Source organism: Hyla sarda, chromosome 4, assembly GCF_029499605.1.
Source record: "Hyla sarda isolate aHylSar1 chromosome 4, aHylSar1.hap1, whole genome shotgun sequence".
In the NCBI taxonomy this organism is placed as follows: domain Eukaryota; kingdom Metazoa; phylum Chordata; class Amphibia; order Anura; family Hylidae; genus Hyla; species Hyla sarda.
In genome coordinates this window covers 408,607,572-408,631,409 of record NC_079192.1, presented here as the reverse complement: position 1 = coordinate 408,631,409, position 23,838 = coordinate 408,607,572, and the positions used below count along the sequence as shown (strand labels likewise).

Here is a 23,838-nt window from a genome sequence, read left to right as displayed (position 1 = left end):
TTCTGCAGCTTAACTGGGCACTGACGTCAGCACCGCTTATGAATATTCATCCCCCCTCCCTCCAGTTCTCCCTCTCTTCGCCGCTCCTAACTGGAGGGAGGGGGGATGAATATTCATAAGCGGCGCTGACGTCAGTGCCAGGTAAGCTGCAGAAGCCCCGCCCGTGCCAGTTACAGCAAGATTTCCACGTATAATAAAAGTATGATTGCGGTCGAACGGCCGGGCGGATCCGACCAAGATAGGGCTCATTGGAATCAGCGTCTCCTGCACTATCCATCAGTACCTGTGGATAGTGCGGGGGGAAACATGTGACAGTTTTCCTTTAAAGGGACAGTGACTATAGTTCTGCTTCTCCTGAATCTCATGTTGTACTCTAAGTGTACGTTCACAATGCGGAATTCCGCGAATTCTGTGCAGTGAACAGTACCATCAGTGTTAATGGGTCTTCCTCGAGACCCGTTCACACTGCGGAATTTCCACCGCTGAAATAGTTCTGCACAAAGAAAGAACATGTTCATTCTTTGCGCGCAATTTCGCAAGTACTGCATAGCTGTCAATGGTGATGGCGCAGTGCCCGCCAGTACTATCGCCGAAGTATTCTGCGCGAGCGGAAATTCCGCAGTGTGAACATACCCTAAAGCTGTACAATTCAAGTTTCCAAGCAGGGATGGATTAAGAGCACCATGAGTCTGTTGATGAGGATTTTAGTGTGCCTACAAGTGACCACTATTTAACAGCTGAGTTGTGGCCACTAGTGGCTTATAAACTGACCTAATTTACTTTCATTAGGTGTGACACAGCAGAAAACACAGAGTGTGACTTGGCGATTTTTGTTAGCATAACCCCTGTCATGGCCAAGTGGCAGATGGCCGGTCAGTAATTGCTTCTCTCGGGTGGCAGGTGCACGGTCAGTATTCTCCCCTCTTGGATACCAAGTGCCCGGTCAGTAGTTATCCCTGTCCATCCATGGCAGGTGCCCGGTCAGTAGTTATCCCTCTCCGTGGCAGGTGCCTGGTCAGTAATTATCCCTCTCAGATGCCAGACATCTGGTTAGTAGTCGCCCCTCTCTGTGGAAGGTGTTCGGTCACTCTCTGCTCCCTATGTAGGCTGCTAGATATTTGTGGCCTACAGCTTGGTGGCGCTCACTGGCCTGGGGACCTTAGACGAGTGTTCTGGATTCCCTTGCCAGCAAGAATCTTTATTTATTTATTTATTTATAGCTGGGCCTATTCTCGTTCTTCAGCCCATATGGTAATTCAGCCCTGACAGTATCTGCTTTGTATTGAACTGTATCAGAAGTAGTCTTTTTCCTGGGTTTTGAGACAGTGGAACTGCTCGGAGAATGGGATCTGCAGCAGACCAACAAGGGACCTAGGCTAGGTAAGCATCAGTTTTTTGTAGAGGTGCACGGAAATGGAAAGTTCAGAACCGAAACGAAACCGAAATAAAAAAAAATGTCCGTCCGATACCGAAACCGAAAATGACTTCTCCCCGTCTTCTGGTAAAATGCAGCGCTCCGCTCATTAGATTAGATTAGATTCCCCCACATTAGATTGCCAGCTCCCCCACATTAGGTCGGGAGTTCCCCCACATTAATAGGCAGCTCCCCCACAATAGTAGGCAGCTCCCCCACATTAATAGGCAGCTCCCCCACATTAATAGGCAGCTCCCCCACATTAATAGGCAGCTCCCCAACAATAGTAGGCAGCTCCCCCACAATAGTAGGCAGCTCCCCCACAATAGTAGGCAGCTCCCCCACATTAATAGGCAGCTCCCCAACAATAGTAGGCAGCTCCCCCACAATAGTAGCAGTTCCCCCACAATAGTAGGCAGCTCCCCCACAATAGTAGGCAGCTCCCCCACATTAATAGGCAGCTCCCCAACAATAGTAGGCAGCTCACCCACAATAGTAACAGTTCCCCCACAATAGTAGGCAGCTCCCCCACATTAGGTCAGCATTTCCCCCACATTAGGTCAGCAGTTCCCCCACAATAGTAGGCAGTTCCCCCACAATATTAGGCAGCTCCCCCCAACAATATTAGGCAGCTCCCCCCCACATTAGGTCAGCAGTTCCCCCATAATAGTAGGCAGCTTCCCCCCACCCCACAGACATACAGCTTCTAGCCATATACAGTGTATGGCTGGAGGCTGTATGTCTGTACTGCTGCCCCCACAGTGATCCGGTCACCGCTCTTCCGGCCCGGGGTCACATCTACTGCTATGGCCTATGGACCATAGCAGCAGGTGCCGGGACCGAAGGAGCGGTGACCGGAACACTGAAGAAGATGACGCGCCGCCGATCACTTACCAGGCCCCGGCCAGCGCGCGTTCTCCTGCAACGATCCTGCGGTCCTCCTGCGTCTCTATGGTTGTACGCATGGGACGTCCCGTGCCATGCGTACAACCATAGAGGCGTAGAAGCGAAGGACCGAAGGAGGACGCGCGCTGGCCGGGGAATGGTGAGTGACCGGCGGACATCTTATGTCCCGAAAAGATTTTTCGGGACACAGGGATGTCCGGGATAGGAATACTTCTTTTTATGTGCCCGGGTCCGCTCCCGTGTGTGGCTGCAGGCGGGGGCCGACCAGGGCATATAAAAACTAATACTGTATACTAAAAACCAGGGGGCCTCCAGCTGTTGTGAAACTACAACTTCCAGCATGCCCGGACAGCCTTTGCCAGTCCGGGCATGCTGGGAGTTGTAGTTTCACAACAGCTGGAGCCCCCCTGGTTTTTAGTATACAGTATTAGTTTTTATATGCTCTGGCCGGCCCCCGCCTGCAGCCACACACGGGAGCCGGCCCGGGCACATAAAAAGAAGTATTCCTATCCCAGAGAGCGCGCCCCCCCAGATGTTGCGCCCAGTGCGGCCACCCCCCCCCCTGCACCCCCCACGCTACGCCTCTGGCACTGGCAGTGTTTGTAACTTGTGCTGTGGGCGGGCAGGGGAGGTGGGTCATTATCGGCAAATTTTTAGTTGTTTCGGCATTTCCCCAAATTAGCTATTTTCGGCCGCCGATATATCGGTGCATCCCCAGTTTTTTGTTCTCTCCTTGTCCCAGCACCATATTACACTCACAGGAGTGAAGTATCGGACAGTAGGAGACATGGGAGTCATGTGGGAGGTAACAGACAGCAGGAGGCACAGGAGTCAGATCTGGGTCCGGACTGCTGAAACTCAATTTCAGCAGTGATACCCGCAGCATTTTGCACTAATTACACATGGCTAATATCGCGATTTCATTGCTTTTGAAATAAATGGTGCAGCCCTAGTTGACAGAAAGGAATGTTTTTTCATTAAGGTAAGGAAAATTGGCTTCCACCTCATAGGGGAAGGCATTGTTTGCCTTCCTCTGGATCAACATTGCAATATAATGTACAGAACTGGATCGATGCACAGGCTTACAAACTACATGGTTAACAGAAGGCTGAAAATGCCGCTGCCCACAAGAACTTACACTCTAATAGAAGGGCAAACTATGAACATGAAGGAATCAACTCCCTTTACTGTAACTTTAGACTGAATCTAGCTGTTCCATTCTAGCAGGTTATAGGGTTAATAAGCAGTGCTCTCATGTGAGTTATGCAATGTCACACATGCCGGAACACGCCTCCATGTACAGTTTCGTTTCTTGTAAATACTAAAGCAATGGCGTCTCCTCCCTGAGATGTTGACACAACTACTGCCGGGTCGGTATTGATCAGGTCCTGAATACAGAGGGTGGGTCTGAAATCTACTCCTGTCCTAGACATAGAGCAGCGTTTCAGGAGTGACCTGCATCTATAAAGAACATGAATCCCCATAATGTAGTAGAAAATGTCCTGTCTACTCAGCCACAACAGGAAGAGACAACCGGGATCTGCTGCACCTACTGTATTCACTCTCCTGTACCTGCTGTGAAGTCCTGTCTGCACTGTGAGGCTTCTCTATGTGATGATCACCAGAAAGTTCACAGTAAATCACCAGAACACGTCCTGACTGATCCCAGCACTTCCCTGAAGAACAGGAAATGCTCCATCCATAAGGAACTCTTAAAGTACTATTGTCCTAAGGATGCTATCTGTATCTGTGTGTCCTGTTCATTGGCCGGGAAACATCGGGGACACCAGGTGGAGATGCTGGATGAGGCCTCTGAGAAGAAGAAGAAGAAACTGAGAAATCTTCTCCAGAAACTGATCACAAAGAGAGAGAAGACTGAGGAAAGAGTCCGGAGTCTGGAGGAACGCAGGAGAAAAGCTCAAGAAAAAGCATCTGGAGAAGCGGAGAGAGTCACTGCCCTGTTTATAGACATGAGGAGACGGCTGGACGACCTGGAGAAGAAGGTCCTGAGTGAGATCTCTAGGCAAGAGGTAAAGGTGTCTGATGTGATCCAGGAGCTGGAAATAAAGAAGAACGAGCTGTCCAGGAAGATGAGACACATTGAGGAGCTGTGTAACATGACGGATCCACTGACTGTCTTACAGGAACCAGACACAGGTGACTTGTGTGATCCTGAGGAGGGGGGAGGGGATGAGGACACATGGGGACATGATAAGACATATGATGTAGATGTGGATGTGATTACAAGGATGATACATACAGGTTTCTCTGATATAATGAAATATCAGAACATCTCACGCGCAAAGCCAAATAGAAAGAGGTCACAACCTTCGCCCAGGCAAAGAAAAGTCTTCATTTTGTCAGATGCAGAATATGGGGACAACGTTGTAACAGAAAGGTCTGGGGGTTCTAGTGGGGAGGTAAGGGCTGCAGAAGAGGAAGAGGTCTATGGAGAGGGTCCTGCAGACATTATACTGGATGTAAACACAGCCGGCAAAGATATTCTTATAACAAAAGATCGGAAAACTGCAACTCGGGCAGATATAAAGCAGAATAGTTCAGAGAGGTTCCAGTGTCCTCAGGTGATGAGCAGCAGCAATTTTTCCTCTGGGAAACATTACTGGGATGTGGAGATCCAAGAGTCAGGATTGTGGATGGTGGGGATGTGTTATTCTAGTATGGACAGGAAGGGAGATCAGTCATTCATTGGAGATAATAACAAGTCCTGGTGTTTATGGGGGGGGCGGTGGGATGATATTCAGTATTCAGTGAGACATGACAGTAAAAAGATTAATTTACGTAAAAATATCTCCAGTGATAGATTCAGGATCTGTCTGGATTATGGGGCCGGGCAGCTGTCCTTTTATGAGCTGTGTGACCCCATCAGACACTTACACACCTTCACCGCCACCTTCACCGAGCCCCTTCATGCTGCATTATATGTATTTGACGGTTACATAAAGATACTTGGTGGAGCAGCAGCTGGAAGAAATGAAATACATTGACTGGCGGAGCATTCAAGTAATAGGATACGGCAGTAGGAGGAGCTTCATCGTATTATGCTTAAAGGGAAAGTATCACCTAATTTTTTTTTCCTGCTTACAGCTAGATACTTTTACATGTTCTTTTATTCTAATTGGTTTCTATTTTTTCACTGAAACTTGTTTTATTTCATTTTTTTATAACATTTTTTTATAGGGGCAGCCATCTTGAGTTGTTTTTAAAGGGGTATGCCGCTGTTCAGCGTTTGGAACAAACTGTTCCGAATGCTGGAGCCGGGAGCTCGTGATGTCATAACCCCGCCCCCTCAATGCTAGTGTGTGGGAGGGGGGCGTGACAGCCATCACGCCCCTCCCATATACTTGCATTGAGGGGGTAGGTCATGAGGGGGCGGGGCTATTATGTCACGAGCTCCCGGCGCTGGCTTCAGCGTTCGAAACAGTTTATTCCAAATGCTGAGCAGCGGAGTGCCCCTTTAACAGGAGATCTGACCCATGTATTTACATCTGAATATGTTTAATCCATACACCCGTTTTTTTTTTTTTCTTAATTCAGTTTCTCAAACTACATTTAATGTGTCTGCTGCAGGATCCACCCCCATATTGCTTTGTCTCTAGTTGCTGAGAAGATACAAGAAAGGTGAAAAAACATTTTTCACTTTTGCCAATGAATGGCCACCGCCACAAAATTGTATTGTTTTGGGGTATTGGGAGAAGGTAAAAATGTGAAATTAAATGAAATTATAAAACTTTTTAATTAAAATGATTTTTTTTAACTAACAAATATGTGTTTCTATAACTGTTGTCTTCTAGGCTTCATCGTAGTAAATTAATATATTATTAGGTTAAAGATTATACAATTTTTTTTAAATAACTAAGGAGGTAAAGGGTTAATGGATGCTATCAATCAGCTGAATTTGGGACTGTTCCTCATAAGGTTTTATTCAAACAACATAGGGAATATGTGTCTGATTGCCGTCGACCCCCAGGGATCTCCGGATAGGGGCCTGTCTTTTATCTCAGAGACCTCTGGCCTGCACATTCTGAGACAAACTGGTCTTGGGTGTTAAAGGGGTACTACCGTGCTGACAACTTAACCCCTATCTAAAGGATAGGGGAAAAGTTGCCTGATTGCGCAGGGTCCCGCCGCTGGGGACCCCCGCGATCTCGCACGCAACACCCCGCTCTCATCAGGCCCCAGAGCGAACATTGCTCTGGGTCTGATGACTGCCGATCACGGGGCCAGAGTATCGTGACATCACGGCTCAGCCACCCCATGTGATGTCACGCTCCGCCCCCTCAATGTAAGTCTATGGTAGGGGGCGAGACAGCTGTCTCGCCCCTGCCATAGACTTGCATTGAGGGGGCGGAGCGTGACGTCACACGGGGGCGGAGCTGTGACGTCACGATCACCGGCTCCGTCATCAGACCCGGAGCGGATATTTGCTCCGGGGCCTGATGAGAGCGGGGTGCTGCGTGCGAGATCGCGGGGGTCCCCAGCGGCGCCGCACGATCAGGCAACTTATCCCCTATCCTTTAGATAGGGGATAAGTTGTCAGCACGGTAGTACCCTTTTAAGGCCCACTCCGTCAATTACTATCCGGCAGAGATGTCCTACCTCAGCCAAAAATTGTCGGAGCACGCTATTACTCCCAAAACCAGTTCCTTGCAGAAGGTTTGGGCCGGACTGCTCTGAGGTTATAAATGGGCCCCAGTTTGAAAATTGTGGGGGTCTCAGCGATTGGACTCCTGCAAGCAGAAACGCATTCCCTATGCTGTGGATAGGGTCTAAGTTTTATTCTCCAGATTAGGGATCGACTGATATTGTTTTTTTAGGGCCGATACCGATAATCTGTGGACTTTCCGGCCGATAGCCGATAACTAATACCTATATTCCGGTATAAGTTATTGGCTATTTTACCACTCCCTCCCCCCCCCCCCCAGCCCTACAGAAGCCGCTGCAGATCAATGATTTAATGCGGGCGCTTTAAATCAATGAACTGCAGCTGCTTATTCGGGGCCAGAGACCACCGCCGCCACCCGCTTCTCTCCCCCTGCCTGTCCTGAGTTTAACGGCTGCCCCATTGCCTCCCCCATCCCGGGTTTTATAATTACCTGTTCTCGGGCCCCGGGAATAGGTAATTATAAAACCAGGGATGAGGGAGGCAATGGGGCAGTGGCGGTGCAGTGGGGGGGGGGGGGGGGCGGTGGGGGTGTGGGCCATTATTGGCCGGTCCGGAGATCGTGAGGGGTCCTCGTGGCCAGACACCCCCCCCCCCCCCCCGATCAGAGATATTATCCCCTATCCTTTGTCTAGGGGTGAAGAACACCTTTAACTCGTATTTACTGTTATTTGATCCCTCCCAGGTGGCTATTAATTAGACCAAAACAATAAGGAAGTCTTGGTCTACCGGACTGCTTTTGATATTACTTGGCATCTGTATTGAAAAGAGTCCTTCATGGCTGATTCTAAACCTTGGATGCTTCTAGAATCTCAGGCTATGATCTTCTTTAACGGCCTGCCCCTGGATACCTAAGTCAGCTTTAATGGTCACCGCTCCTGTACTCCCACCTGTGTCACACTACTTGCGAGTTGTTTGTAAAAACTCTTTCTCACAATGTCGATTATTTACTAGAGATGGCCCATTGACCACCATTGTAGGGAACTGGTTGTTTTTACCAGGCCTAGAGACACCGTCATTTCACGCTACTTTTGCCCCTTTTGCGGTTTATAATGCAATGTCTGTGTCACGATGCCGGCTGGCAGGTAGTGGATCCTCTGTGCCAGAGAGGGATTGGCGTGGACCGTGCTAGTGGACCGGTTCTAAGCCACTACTGGTTTTCACCAGAGCCCGCCGCAAAGCGGGATGGTCTTGCTGCGGCGGTAGTGACCAGGTCGTATCCACTAGCAACGGCTCACCTCTCTGGCTGCTGAAGATACTGAAGAGGCGAGGTACAAGGGAGTAGGCAGTAGCAAGGTCGGACGTAGCAGATGGTCGGGGGCAGGCGGCAAGGTTCGTAGTCAGGGGAGATAGCAAAGGTACTGGTACACAGGCTATTTAACACACAAGGAACGCTTTCACTGGCACTAAGGCAACAAGATCCGGCAAGGGAGTGCAAGGGAGGAGACTAGATATAGCCAGGGAACAGGTGGGAACCAATTAAGCTAATTGGGCCAGGCACCAATCATTGGTGCACTGGCCCTTTAAGTCTCAGGGAGCTGGCGCGCGCGCGCCCTAGAGAGCGGAGCCGCGCGCGCCAGCACATGATCGCAGGAGACGGGAACGGGTAAGTGACCTGGGATGCGACTCGCGAGCGGGCGCGTCCCGCTGTGCGAATCGCATCCCCAACGGCCAAGGCAGAGCAGCGCTCCCGGTCAGCGCTGACCGGGGAGCTGCAGAGAGAAGGACGCCGTGAGCGCTCCGGGGAGGAGCGGGGACCCGGAGCGCTAGGCGTAACAGTACCCCCCCCCTTAGGTCTCCCCTTCTCTTTATCGGGTAACTGCCTCCCCTGGGATGAGGACACCGGGAAAGGATGGAGGGATTCCTCAACGGCAGGCAGAACCGCAGGAGTAGGAATGGGGAGAGAGGGCAGAGGGCGAGACCTGGCACGGGGCAGTGTGACACCAGGACGAGGGCCATGAGGGGACACAGAAGCTTGCCTGATGGAACTGGGAGGGGGGGAGGGGCATTTCCTGTGGCAGGCAGAGTCCTTAAAGACCTTAGGGGGACCGAATACAGGAGGAACCACAGAGTTACGGCAAGGGTTACTGGGAACCGGCTTTAGACAGTTCTTGGCACAAGAGGGCCCCCAACTCTTGATCTCCCCAGTGGACCAATCCAGGATTGGGGAATGAAGTTGAAGCCAGGGAAGTCCAAGGAGAATTTCCGAGGTGCAATTGGGGAGGACCAAAAGTTCAATCCTCTCGTGATGAGATCCGATGCTCATAAGAAGGGGCTCCGTGCGGAAACGTATGGTACAGTCCAACCTGGCTCCGTTGACCGCGGAAATGTGGAGTGGCTTGACAAGACGGGTCACCGGAATACGGAATTTATTCACAAAGGACTCCCGAATAAAATTCCCAGAAGCTCCAGAGTCCAGGCAGGCCACGGCTGAGAGGGGAGAGCTGGCTGAAGTGGAAATCCGAACAGGTACCGTGAGACGTGGAGAAGCCGACTTGGCATCAAGAGACGCCACACCCACGAGAGCTGAGTGCGAGCGTGCGTTTCCCAGACGTGGAGGACGGATTGGGCAATCCACCAAAAAATGTTCAGTACTGGCACAGTACAGGCAAAGATTCTCTTCCTTACGGCGATTCCTCTCTTCCAGGGTCAGGCGAGACCGATCCACTTGCATGGCCTCCTCGGCGGGAGGCCTAGGCGCAGATTGCAGTGGAGACTGTGGGAGAGGTGGCCAGAGATCTAAGTCTTTTTCCTGGCGGAGCTCTTGATGCCTCTCAGAAAAACGCATGTCAATGCGAGTGGCTAGATGAATGAGTTCATGCAGATTAGCAGGAGTCTCTCGTGCGGCCAGAACATCTTTAATGTTGCTGGATAGGCCTTTTTTGAAGGTCGCGCAGAGGGCCTCATTATTCCAGGACAATTCTGAAGCAAGAGTACGGAATTGTACGGCATACTCGCCAACGGAAGAATTACCCTGGACCAGGTTCAACAGGGCAGTCTCAGCAGAAGAGGCTCGGGCAGGTTCCTCAAAGACACTTCGGATTTCCGAGAAGAAGGAGTGTACAGAGGCAGTGACGGGGTCATTGCGGTCCCAGAGCGGTGTGGCCCATGACAGGGCTTTTCCGGACAGAAGGCTGACTACGAAAGCCACCTTAGACCTTTCAGTGGGAAACAGGTCCGACATCATCTCCAGATGCAGGGAACATTGGGAAAGAAAGCCACGGCAAAACTTAGAGTCCCCATTAAATTTGTCCGGCAAAGACAGGCGGAGGCTAGGAGTGGCCACTCGCTGCGGAAGGGGTGCAGGAGCTGGCGGAGGAGATGGTTGTTGCTGCTGTATCTGAGACTGAACTTGCTGTAGCTGCGACTGTTGCTGCTGTTGCTGTGACTGGAGCTGCTGTAGCTGCGACTGGAGTTGCTGTGTCATGGAGGTCAAGTACGACAGCTGGTGCTCTTGTCGGGCGACCAATGTAGGGAGGTCGGCGGCAGCTGGCAGAGGAACTTCAGCGGGATCCATGGCCGGATCTACTGTCACGATGCCGGCTGGCAGGTAGTGGATCCTCTGTGCCAGAGAGGGATTGGCGTGGACCGGTTCTAAGCCACTACTGGTTTTCACCAGAGCCCGCCGCAAAGCGGGATGGTCTTGCTGCGGCGGTAGTGACCAGGTCGTATCCACTAGCAACGGCTCACCTCTCTGGCTGCTGAAGATACTGAAGAGGCGAGGTACAAGGGAGTAGGCAGTAGCAAGGTCGGACGTAGCAGATGGTCGGGGGCAGGCGGCAAGGTTCGTAGTCAGGGGAGATAGCAAAGGTACTGGTACACAGGCTATTTAACACACAAGGAACGCTTTCACTGGCACTAAGGCAACAAGATCCGGCAAGGGAGTGCAAGGGAGGAGACTAGATATAGCCAGGGAACAGGTGGGAACCAATTAAGCTAATTGGGCCAGGCACCAATCATTGGTGCACTGGCCCTTTAAGTCTCAGGGAGCTGGCGCGCGCGCGCCCTAGAGAGCGGAGCCGCGCGCGCCAGCACATGATCGCAGGAGACGGGAACGGGTAAGTGACCTGGGATGCGACTCGCGAGCGGGCGCGTCCCGCTGTGCGAATCGCATCCCCAACGGCCAAGGCAGAGCAGCGCTCCCGGTCAGCGCTGACCGGGGAGCTGCAGAGAGAAGGACGCCGTGAGCGCTCCGGGGAGGAGCGGGGACCCGGAGCGCTAGGCGTAACAGTCTGGTTCTTCTCTTTTGCCTTATAAGGTTCTTGTGTTCAAGCAGTCGCGTACAAATAGACACCTACTGGAATATAGACAACTGTAATATTTTGTGGCTTATTTTAAAGAAAGCCTTAGTTTTACTAGAGATTTGTGTCCATTTGAATCGCTCTATGTGTCGGCTCAGCCTCTTGTTAAGTCAGTCTCGATAATCTCCTCTTTGACTGCCAAATGGAGCAAAAACCCACTTTTCTTATGTGATGGATGTAACGCCACACAGGTGTGTACCCACTGTGACACAAGTGGTGGCCAGGCAGAATAGGGCAAACTGATATTATAGATGGGGTCAGACGCAGCAGAGCTGAACAAGTGTTTACAGCAGAAGCTGTGAGAACAGCTAGCCAAGATGCCTTCAGGTGCAGGCTGGCTGGAACAAGCTGCAAGCAGATATGAATCATGGTCGACAGTCCAAGATCATACACAGGAGATTCAGGTCAAAGTCCGAGAGATGAGGCAAAGCCAAAGCTTAGAATACAGGCAGGGATCAGGAACACAAGATCAGTAGACAAATTTCTGGCCAGGAAACAGACCTTAGCAGTGCAGGATACAATCCAAAATACAACCTTGCTGAGGCCAGAAACATCAGGTAGTGTAGACTTATATATGCAATGCCTAACAGGGATGGGAGGAGGATCCATTAGGAAGTTCACACTGGCTCTATAAAACTCAGCCAGTGTTCACATGTAGCCCCTAGTGGATAGAGAGGAAACTGCAGCAAGAGACACACCAGAGCAGGAAGACCAGCAAATGCAGCAGACACATGCCACTGAGAATGTCACCCGACGCTGTTAAGAACCAGGACACATGGTACACTGGCGGTTGTCAACCAGTAGCGTTACTATGGGAAAGAGAACTGAGTCTTATATTCATGGAGGAAGACTGGGCTAAGTCCTTTTTTTTGTGCCACAAAATGTTGCTTTAGGGGATGCTACACGAAACCCACTATAAAGTCCTTAATCGCTGGTATAAGGTTCCCATTTACATGGATGTTTCTGCAAACTACTTGACCAAATGTCGACCTTCTTAATGCTGAAGTTTGTGCTTGTTTTTGTTTATTCTGTTTTTTATATTCCTTTTTTTTATAGTAATACATTGAGTATACTTGCTTATGTCTTTTGATTTGCTTTTCTCCCTTTCTCTTTTTCTGTTCCCTGTTGTTTATTTTGAAAACCAATAAAAAGTTTAATGAGAAAAAAAGAAAAAGACTTTATCATTTAACTTTGCACTGACCGGGAACTGCATTTACATTAGACTTTGCACTGACCGGGAACTGCATTTACATTAGACTTTGCACTGACCGGGAACTGCATTTACATTAGACTTTGCACTGACCGGGAACTGCATTTACATTAGACTTTGCACTGACCGGGAACTGCATTTACATTAGACTTTGCACTGACCGGGAACTGCATTTACATTAGACTTTGCACTGACCGGGAACTGCATTTACATTAGACTTTGCACTGACCGGGAACTGCATTTACATTAGACTTTGCACTGACCGGGAACTGCATTTACATTAGACTTTGCACTGACCGGGAACTGCATTTACATTAGACTTTGCACTGACCGGGAACAGCATTTACATTAGACTTTGCACTGACCGGGAACAGCATTTACATTAGACTTTGCACTGACCGGGAACTGCATTTACATTAGACTTTGCACTGACCGGGAACTGCATTTACATTAGACTTTGCACTGACCGGGAACTGCATTTACATTAGACTTTGCACTGATCGGGAACTGCATTTACATTAGACTTTGCACTGACCGGGAACTGCATTTACATTAGACTTTGCACTGACCGGGAACAGCATTTACATTAGACTTTGCACTGACCGGGAACTGCATTTACATTAGACTTTGCACTGACCGGGAACAGCATTTACATTAGACTTTGCACTGACCGGGAACTGCATTTACATTAGACTTTGCACTGACTGGGAACAGCATTTACATTAGACTTTGCACTGACCGGGAACAGCATTTACATTAGACTTTGCACTGACCGGGAACTGCATTTACATTAGACTTTGCACTGACCGAGAACTGCATTTACATTAGACTTTGCACTGACCGGGAACTGCATTTACATTAGACTTTGCACTGACCGGGAACTGCATTTACATTAGACTTTGCACTGACCGGGAACTGCATTTACATTAGACTTTGCACTGACCGGGAACTGCATTTACATTAGACTTTGCACTGACCGGGAACTGCATTTACATTAGACTTTGCACTGACCGGGAACTGCATTTACATTAGACTTTGCACTGACCGGGAACTGCATTTACATTAGACTTTGCACTGACCGGGAACTGCATTTACATTAGACTTTGCACTGACCGGGAACAGCATTTACATTAGACTTTGCACTGACCGGGAACTGCATTTACATTAGACTTTGCACTGACCGGGAACAGCATTTACATTAGACTTTGCACTGACCGGGAACAGCATTTACATTAGACTTTGCACTGACCGGGAACTGCATTTACATTAGACTTTGCACTGACCGGGAACTGCATTTACATTAGACTTTGCACTGACCGGGAACTGCATTTACATTAGACTTTGCACTGACCGGGAACAGCATTTACATTAGACTTTGCACTGACCGGGAACTGCATTTACATTAGACTTTGCACTGATCGGGAACTGCATTTACATTAGACTTTGCACTGACTGGGAACAGCATTTACATTAGACTTTGCACTGACCGGGAACAGCATTTACATTAGACTTTGCACTGACCGGGAACTGCATTTACATTAGACTTTGCACTGACCGAGAACTGCATTTACATTAGACTTTGCACTGACCGGGAACAGCATTTACATTAGACTTTGCACTGACCGGGAACTGCATTTACATTAGACTTTGCACTGACCGGGAACTGCATTTACATTAGACTTTGCACTGACCGGGAACTGCATTTACATTAGACTTTGCACTGACCGGGAACTGCATTTACATTAGACTTTGCACTGACCGGGAACTGCATTTACATTAGACTTTGCACTGACCGGGAACAGCATTTACATTAGACTTTGCACTGACCGGGAACAGCATTTACATTAGACTTTGCACTGACCGGGAACTGCATTTACATTAGACTTTGCACTGACCGGGAACTGCATTTACATTAGACTTTGCACTGACCGGGAACTGCATTTACATTAGACTTTGCACTGACCGGGAACTGCATTTACATTAGACTTTGCACTGACCGGGAACTGCATTTACATTAGACTTTGCACTGACCGGGAACAGCATTTACATTAGACTTTGCACTGACCGGGAACAGCATTTACATTAGACTTTGCACTGATCGGGAACTGCATTTACATTAGACTTTGCACTGACCGGGAACTGCATTTACATTAGACTTTGCACTGACCGGGAACTGCATTTACATTAGACTTTGCACTGACCGGGAACTGCATTTACATTAGACTTTGCACTGACCGGGAACTGCATTTACATTAGACTTTGCACTGACCGGGAACAGCATTTACATTAGACTTTGCACTGACCGGGAACAGCATTTACATTAGACTTTGCACTGACCGGGAACTGCATTTACATTAGACTTTGCACTGACCGGGAACTGCATTTACATTAGACTTTGCACTGACCGGGAACAGCATTTACATTAGACTTTGCACTGACCGGGAACTGCATTTACATTAGACTTTGCACTGACCGGGAACTGCATTTACATTAGACTTTGCACTGACCGGGAACTGCATTTACATTAGACTTTGCACTGACCGGGAACTGCATTTACATTAGACTTTGCACTGACCGGGAACTGCATTTACATTAGACTTTGCACTGACCGGGAACTGCATTTACATTAGACTTTGCACTGACCGGGAACAGCATTTACATTAGACTTTGCACTGACCGGGAACAGCATTTACATTAGACTTTGCACTGACCGGGAACTGCATTTACATTAGACTTTGCACTGACCGGGAACTGCATTTACATTAGACTTTGCACTGACCGGGAACTGCATTTACATTAGACTTTGCACTGACTGGGTGCGACATTTAGACTAGAATTTGAACTTGCCGGGAGCAGCGTTTAGAGTAAACAGTGAGCTTTATACTACCGTGAAAATGTACAATGCTTTACAATCCTACCAATATTGTAAATGTAGAATAACTAGTCCTTGTCTGTACAGTAATAGCCTAATGCAGCCCCATTCATGCTTTATTCTGGACTGTGCAGTACAATACTTTTCTAGGTTCTGCGCATCTAGTAAAGTTGACTAGAGTGACTACTGTTATCAGCTGAACAGCGCCAAAAGAAATCTACCAGAAAACACTACATTAGTGTAAACACCACCATCAACCTATGCGGACCACAACTGCAGGATAAGTAGGAGGAAGTAGGGGATAGGCTTACAAAAGCAGTTGAGTGGAATGTTCTAAATCAAGCATGTCAAACTCAAAGGCTAACATGGGCCAAAAAAACAAGGTTTAAGTTTATGTGGGCCGCATCAAAAAAAAACATGTCCTCCCTGCACAACAACCCATGCCCCCCTGCACAACATCTCATGCCCTCCCAGCACAAGACCCTATGCCCCCCTGCACAATACCCCATGCCCACCCTACACAAGACCCCATGACCCCCCTTCACAAGACCCCATGCCCTTTTTGTACAACACTCCATGCCCCCTTTGTACAAGACCTCATGCCCCCCTTTGCACAAAACCCCATGCCCCCCTGCACAAGACTGTGCAGTACAGTTCCCCCACATTAGGAGCAGTACAGCACCCCCACATTTGGTGCAGTAAAGTTCCCCCACATTAGGTGCAGTATAGTTCCCCCACATTAGGTTGGCAGTATAGTTCCCCACATTAGGGGCAGTATAGTTCCCCACATTAGATGCAGTATAGTTCCCCCACATTAGGTGCAGTATAGTTCCCCACATTAGGTGCAGTACAGTTCCCCCACATTAGGTGCAGTATAGTTCCCCACATTAGGTGCAGTATAGTTCTCCCCACATTAGGTGCAGTATAGTTCCCCACATTAGGCGCAGTATAGTTCCCCACATTAGGTGCAGTACAGTTCCCCCCACATTAGGTGCAGTATAGTTCCCCACATTAGGTGCAGTATAGTTCTCCCCACATTAGGTGCAGTATAGTTCCCCACATTAGGTGCAGTATAGTTCCCCACATTAGGTGCAGTATAGTTCCCCACATTAGGTGCAGTATAGTTCCCCACATTAGGTGCAGTATAGTTCCCCACATTAGGTGCAGTATAGTTCTCCCCACATTAGGTGTAGTATAGTTCCCCACATTAGGTGCTGTAACGTTCCCCACATTAGGTGCAGTATAGTTCCGATACAGACATACAGCCCTCAGCCATATACAGTGTATGGCTGGAGGCTGTATGCCTGTTTAGTGCCCCACTTCAGTGTTCCGACCACCACTCCTCCGGTCTGGGGTCACGATCTACTGCTATGGCCTATGGGCCATAGCAGTAGGTCCCGGGACCGGAGGAGCGGTGGTCGGAACACCGAAGATGACGTGCTGGTGAGTGGTGACTTACCATGCGCGCGTGTCCTCCTCACTGCTCCACTCCGCTATGCTCTTCTCCTATGGGCGCACGCATGGGACGTCAGTGACATCCTTGCATGCGCTACCTCCCTGTGGTCCCTGGGTTTTTAAAGTTAACGCGGGGCCGCAGAGAGGTAACTGGGGCATCCTTGTGTCCTGAAAAGATTTTTCGGGACACAGGGATGCCGGGCCGCAAAGATATTCATCGCGGGCCGTATGTTTGACACCCATGTTCTAAACAGTTTCTTTTTTTTTTTTTATCCCATTCACTTTCATAGGAGTTGTACATTGAAGTCAGCTGCTCTCTTAATCCTAGATGCCATCCAGGTAGGATTGGGTTGTGGGATCCCTGAACTAGAGATAGTTGTTGTGGGATCCCTGAACTAGAGATAGTTGGGGTCCCAAATGTTGGACCAGCACTAATCATTTATGGCTTATTTTTCATAAATGTTTAATATAGGTGACTTCAAGCTGCAGAAAGAAAAAAACAAATGTTTAACAACTCGCATGTAGAACTTGCACTTTAAGGGTTAAAAATCCTGCCAGATCCTTTCTCACACACTTAAAGGACATCTGTAGTGCAATATAACTTAGTGCTGGGGCCGCAGCAGTCTGCAGGAAGTGCAGTGTCGTCCCCAGCAGAAAGCCGCAGCAGACACGCCCCCTCCATGTATCTCTATGGGGTACATGGAGCCACCGCGCCATGGAGGGACGGAACGCCACCTTTACGGCATGGACAGCCGTCACGCCCCCTCCCATAGACTTGCATTGAGGGGGCGGGGCGTGACATCATAAGCTCCCGGTTCCAGCGTTCTGAACAGTTTGTTCCAAATGCTGAGCACCCCTTTAAGGTTTCATATATTTTATCGCTCCCGCACTCACTTCATAGACAGTAAACGCTGCAGGATGTAAACGTACGTCCTGGTACATTAATTACCAGGCAACAAGGTCGTACATTTATGTCAATTGTCGCCTAATTGATGCACACACAGCCAATGAATGGCTGCTTTCTTAGAGACACCGATCTAGTAGCATGTTGTGCCTCCTTTTACCTTCAGAATCATAGAAATGTGGGGTGTCATAAAATCCAATATGTGATGAAATCATTCTCCTACAACAGTGGTTCTTAACCTGGGTTCGATCGGACCCCCAGGGGTTCGGTGAGTCAGTCCCGGGGGTTCGGCGGGGGAGGTCGCAACAGGACAGGCAAACCAAGCAATTACTTGGGGCCCCGAGCAGAGCCGGTGTTTGCCCGTCCTGCATTACTATTAACTCCCGGCGGCCCCGCGTTAAGTTTAAAAACGCAGGGGCCGCTGGGACATAGCGCACGCCGGGACGTCACTGACGTCCCGTGCGTGCGCCCATGGAAACGGAGGTGCCAAGGACCGGAGGATAGAGAAGGAGGAAGACGCGCGCTGGCCAGCTTGGTAAGTGACCAGCGGCATGTCATCTTCGGTGCTCCGACCACCGGTCCCGAGACCTACTGCTATAGCCAGAGCGGTGGTCGGAGCACTGAAGCGGGCAGTACACAGGCATACACTGTATATGGCGGGAGGCTGTATGTCTGTGGGGAAACATTGCCTACATCAGTGGTCTTCAACCTGCAGACCTCCAGATGTTGCAAAACTACAACTCCCAGCATGCCCGGACAGCCGTTGGCTGTCCGGGCATGCTGGGAGTTATAGTTTTGCAACATCTGGAGGTCCGCAGGTTGAAGACCACTGGCCTACATAATGTGGGGGAACACTGCCTGCCTAATGTGGGAGAACTCTGTCTGCCTAATGTGGGGGAACTCTGCCTGCCTAATGTGGGGGAACACTGCCTGCCTAATGTGGGGGAACTGTCTGCCTGCCTAGTGTGGGGGGAACACTGCCTGCCTAATGTGGGGGAACACTGCCTGCCTAATGTGGGGGAACACTGTCTGCCTAATGTGGGGGAACACTGCCTGCCTAATGTGGGGGAACACTGCCTGCCTAATGTGGGGGAACTCTGCCATTGTTGCGAAAATGACATGAGAGTGGCACTTGCCAAGGTAAAGCCGCGCATTTCTGAACAGGTCTCTGAAAGACAACAGCAGAAGTCACTGATCTGCAGTAAATATTCATTATGTTTTTATGTGAAAATCCTGTTTTCATGGTTTTGTTCTCTGTTCTTAATGGTTTTGTTCATTTTGGGCCCCTATGTAGAAATCTATACTTAAATATATACCTCCTATGTTTTGAATTTGAAAAAAATCATATTTTAATTTTCCAATTAAGAGGGGTTCGGTGAATGCGCATATGAAGCTGGTGGGGTTCAGTACGTCCAACAAGGTTAAGAACCACTGTCCTAGAAGATCTGTGTGGTTCCCATAGTGAGTATAGTAGTAGTCCAGGTTAGCTGGGGTCAGTAGTTCCTAGGGTAAAATATGTTGCAGTGTCACGTGTGGCAGGGCGGTCAAGCTACACTGGTGAGTACCCCGTAAGCACTTGCATCTTTTGGAAACAGGAGTCGTGCACTGTATACAAAGTCCCGTGATGTTGTGGGCAGAAAGAACACTACAGACATGCTTGTAACATGGAAACAGAATGCCAGCTTTACTAAAGCCCCCACAAAATCCACAGGGTGGCAAGTTACAAGACTTCAGATTGATTGTATAGAATTTGGGCCCAGTTTAACTAGATAATTTCTCTCAATCATAGAGTGTCATTCTCTGTATACACGTTATACCATGGCAGGAGAAAACCTCACATGGTTGGCAGATTTTGAAATCCTGGGCCAAAAAATAAATAAATAAATAAGGCTATAATTTACATACCCCTCTAATAAAGTGCATATATCTATCTATCTAGATATATATATATATTCTCCTGCTTGTGTATATTTAGCCTAGCAGCATGCACCTGTATGTATGCCGGGTCCATGCAGTAGTTTGGTATCAGTATGTGCTGGCCAACTTATCCTTTTTTGTGTTATACATATGGGGGGAGTGGCTACATCCATGTTGGTTCCTGCACCCCACCCATCTTAAGGTGCATTCACACCACGTTTTTGCTATACAGTTCCCGTATACGTTTTCTATGTGAAAACCGTATTGAACCGTAAGCATTGTACTCTCCATTGAAAAACGTATGCCAAAAGATGCATCAGGTTGTGTCCGTTTTGTCAGTTTTTTTCCCCATAACCAAAACCGTAGTCTACCCCGGTGAAAAACTGTATTAAACCGTATACGTTTTTTTGTTTTTTTAACATGGGAGTCAATGGGAACTGTACAGAACTGTATGTGCATATGGTTCCATCCGGTTTTCACCACACAGTTTTTGACTTTGCACAGTTTTTTTATTGGAATTTTAATCAAACAAGTGAAACTTTATTCAAAATGGAGTGAAAAGTTAAAAACGTATACGTTTTTTTCTTAAAAAACGGATGCAACCGGACATCATTTTTCAAACCGTATACGTTTTTAAATTGTATACGGGTTGAAATCTGTACACACGTTTTGATACAGTTTAGTCAGGTTTTGAGGAATCCGTTTTTCATTAAAAACCTGATACGGGAACTGTATTGCAAAAACTTGGTGTGAATGCACCCTTATAAAGTGCTGGATGTTTCAGATCTTACAAGCCTGGTAACTGACTGCACAGAGGCGCATTCATAGTGTAGGGTCCGTCCCAATGAGGTCACCTTATCGTGGTGGGATGGTATAAACTATTTGGCCAAATGGTGAGCGAAGCACCTCAATTTTTCATTTTTCATCGTAGCAATATAGCATTTCATGTTTTATATGTATCTTTGTGCTAGCAGTGTGCTGCTGTATTCTCCTGTGTATATATATATATATATATATATATATATATACACACACATTATTTTTAATAACATGAGGAGAGCAGATAAACACAGACTAGAATACAGGCAAACAACGGGAGACTGAACAAGTTATGACCGTGCTCCTAGTGGGGGGAGAGTTTACACATTTTTATTCTTTTCTTCTAACTGTAAAGCAAAGACAAGATATCAGCTCCCATTTAGCAGATTATAGAGTTAATAATCTGCTCTAGGAAGTTATGCAAAGTCACGTGTGCTAGAACACGCCTTATAAAATGAATAAGTTTCGTTTCTTGTGAATCCTGAAGCCATGGCGTCTGCTGATGGGAGATACGACCTGCTCTGCTCTATCTGTCTGGACCCTTTTACAGATCTAGTAACCCTCACATGCGGACACAAACTCTGTCGAGTCTGCAATGATCGTGAGCTGGATACACAGGAAGGGCCTGGAGTTCTCCCCTGTCCTAAATGTAGAGCAGGATTTCAAGAACAACCTACGACAATACAGAACGTGAGTCTACAGGTAACTATCCAGTCTCCTCGGCCACATCAAGAGGAGATCTTCTGCAATTACTGTATTCACGCTCCTGTACCTGCTGTGAAGTCCTGTCTGCACTGTGAGGCTTCTCTATGTGATGATCACCTGAAAATTCACAGCAAATCAGAGGAACACATCCTGACTGATCCCAGAACTTCTATGGAGAACAGGAAATGTTCTGTCCATAAAGAACTTTTAAAATACTATTGCACTAAGGATACTAATATTATCTGTGTGTCCTGTAGTTTGGCCGGAAAACATCAGGGACACCAGGTGGAGACACTGGATGAGGCCTCTCAGAAAAAGAAGGAAAAACTAAAAAATGTTCGTGCAAAGTTGATAACAGAGAGAGTGAAGAATGAGGAAAAAGCCAAGAGTGTGGAGGAGCGCTGCAGAAAATCCCAAAAAAAAGCAGCTGGAGAGACACACAGGGTCACTGCCCTGTTTACAGACCTCAGGAGACGGCTGGATGACGTGGAGAAGAAGGTCCTGAGTGAGATCTCCAGAAAAGAAAAGTTGGCATCACAGTCACTGTCTGAAGTGTTTCAGAAGCTGGAAATAAAGAAGGACGAGCTGTCCAGGAAGATGAGACACATTGAGGAGCTGTGTAACATGACGGATCCACTGACTGTCTTACAGGAACCAGACACAGGTGACTTGTGTGATCCTGAGGAGGGGGGAGGGGATGAGGACACAGGGGGACATGATAAGACACATGAGGTAGATGTGGATGTGATTACAGAGATGATACATACAGGTTTTACAAATATTATGACACATTTGCACACTGTCGCACCTTTAAAACCAAAAAGAAAAAGGCCACGTTCTCCTAGCATCCAATTTCCTCCCACAAAAGTGTTACCTGTGTCAGGTACAGAAAATGGGGGCAATTGTGTAATAGTCAGGACTGGGGGTGCTGGTGGGGAGGTGTTGGCTGCAAAAGAGGAAAGAATCTATGTGGAGGGTCCTGCAGACATATTACTGGATGTAAACACGGCTTCTGAAAATATCCTTATATCAGACGACCGGAAAACTGCAACCGGGACACTACAGAAGCAAAATCGTCCGGAAACAGCAAAGAGATTCCAGAAATATCAGGTGATAAGCAGCCAAGGATTTACCTCAGGACGACATTACTGGGATGTGGAGATCAGTGGAATGGGGAAGGTGGGGATGTGTTATCCCAGTATAGACAGAAGGGGGCGTCAGTCATACATTGGGCATAATAACAAGTCCTGGTGTTTGTGTAGAGAGCAGGAGGGTAATTCTAAGTATTTAATGATACATGACGGTAAAGAGATCCCGTTACCTCACCAGGTCTCCAGTGATAGGTTTAGGATATATCTGGATTATGAGGCCGGGCAGCTGTCCTTTTATGAGCTGTGTGACCCCATCAGACACTTACACACCTTCACCACCACCTTCACCGAGCCCCTTCATGCTGCATTATATGTATGGAGAGGTTATATAAAGGTATGAGGAGGAGCCACATTTGGGAGACATGGAGGAACCTGCATGGTGAAGCATTTAGGTACAGGAGTAAAAGGCGTTTTATTAATGTTCTCCTTTGTCTTTTATAAACAACTAGAAGGGAACTCCGTAAAATACATTTAAACCAACTGGTGTGAGAAAGTTATTATTATTTCTTTAAAAAAAAAAAAAATTTCAATCTTTCCAGTACTTATCAGCTGCTGTATGCCTTACAGCTGTGCAGTTCTTTCCAGTCAGAAATAGTGCTTCCTGTTACCACCTCTGTCCATGTCAAGAACTGTTCAGAGTAGGAGAGGTTCAATTTGGGGATTTGATTCGGCTCTGGACAGTTCCTGGCATGGACAGTGGTGGCAGCTGGTAGCGCCATGTCTGACTCCCAACACTACATGACGTCCTACAGCAGCTGATAAGTACTGGAAGGCTTAAGTTTTTTTTAGTTTTTTTTAAATAAAAGTAATTTACAAATCTAGATAACTTTCTCATACCAGTTGGTTTAAATTAATTTTTTTCTTCAATAGAGTACCTCTTTAAGGCATACAAGTAATTTCACAGAAAAAATAAAGCTTAGATGTTACTTACTAGGTCATAGAGATGCTTTACATGTCTTTTTATGTGTCTAGTTTCTGTATTTGGCTCCCAAAGCCCTCTGTTATGCTGCTCACTCATTCTGACAGCCACTGCTTAGAAAGGGGCATGTCCGAGGCAAGCACTGGGCCCGCCCTGATTCACTTCCTCCCTGAGTCTACTGTGCTGCACTTGGTCTCTTCATCCAATCACTGCAGGCTGCCCTGTAACTCTTTCCTAAGTGTTTGATAGGTCAGGAGTGAGCACAGAGGATTGCTAGTCCCGCCCTCACTTACTGGACTTTGGCCCTGCCTGTGCTTCAGCTGGGAAAAATATGATGCTACAGACAGAATTATGTTCTGGATCTGTTTTTTTTTTTGGTTTTTTTTTATAAGCCATGATTTCTATAAAAAAAAGTAGATACATTTTTATAATAAATTTGATTTGAAAAGTTAAAGTTTTGCTAAGATGTAAAACATACAAAAAGTTTTTCTGTATGTAAATTCTGACAGCGTCCATTTAAAGGAGTTTTCCAACACCTCTCAATGAATAGTCTTGTGCATTATCATGTATGTAACCAATGCTGT

At 47.8% G+C, this 23,838-nt stretch overlaps 1 pseudogene; it reads left to right on the top strand.

Moving 5' to 3' along the window:
- Positions 1–3,675: 3,675 nt before the first annotated feature.
- LOC130367513 (E3 ubiquitin/ISG15 ligase TRIM25-like) lies at positions 3,676–23,119 on the top strand (annotated as a pseudogene).
- The last annotated feature ends 719 nt before the right edge of the window (positions 23,120–23,838 follow it).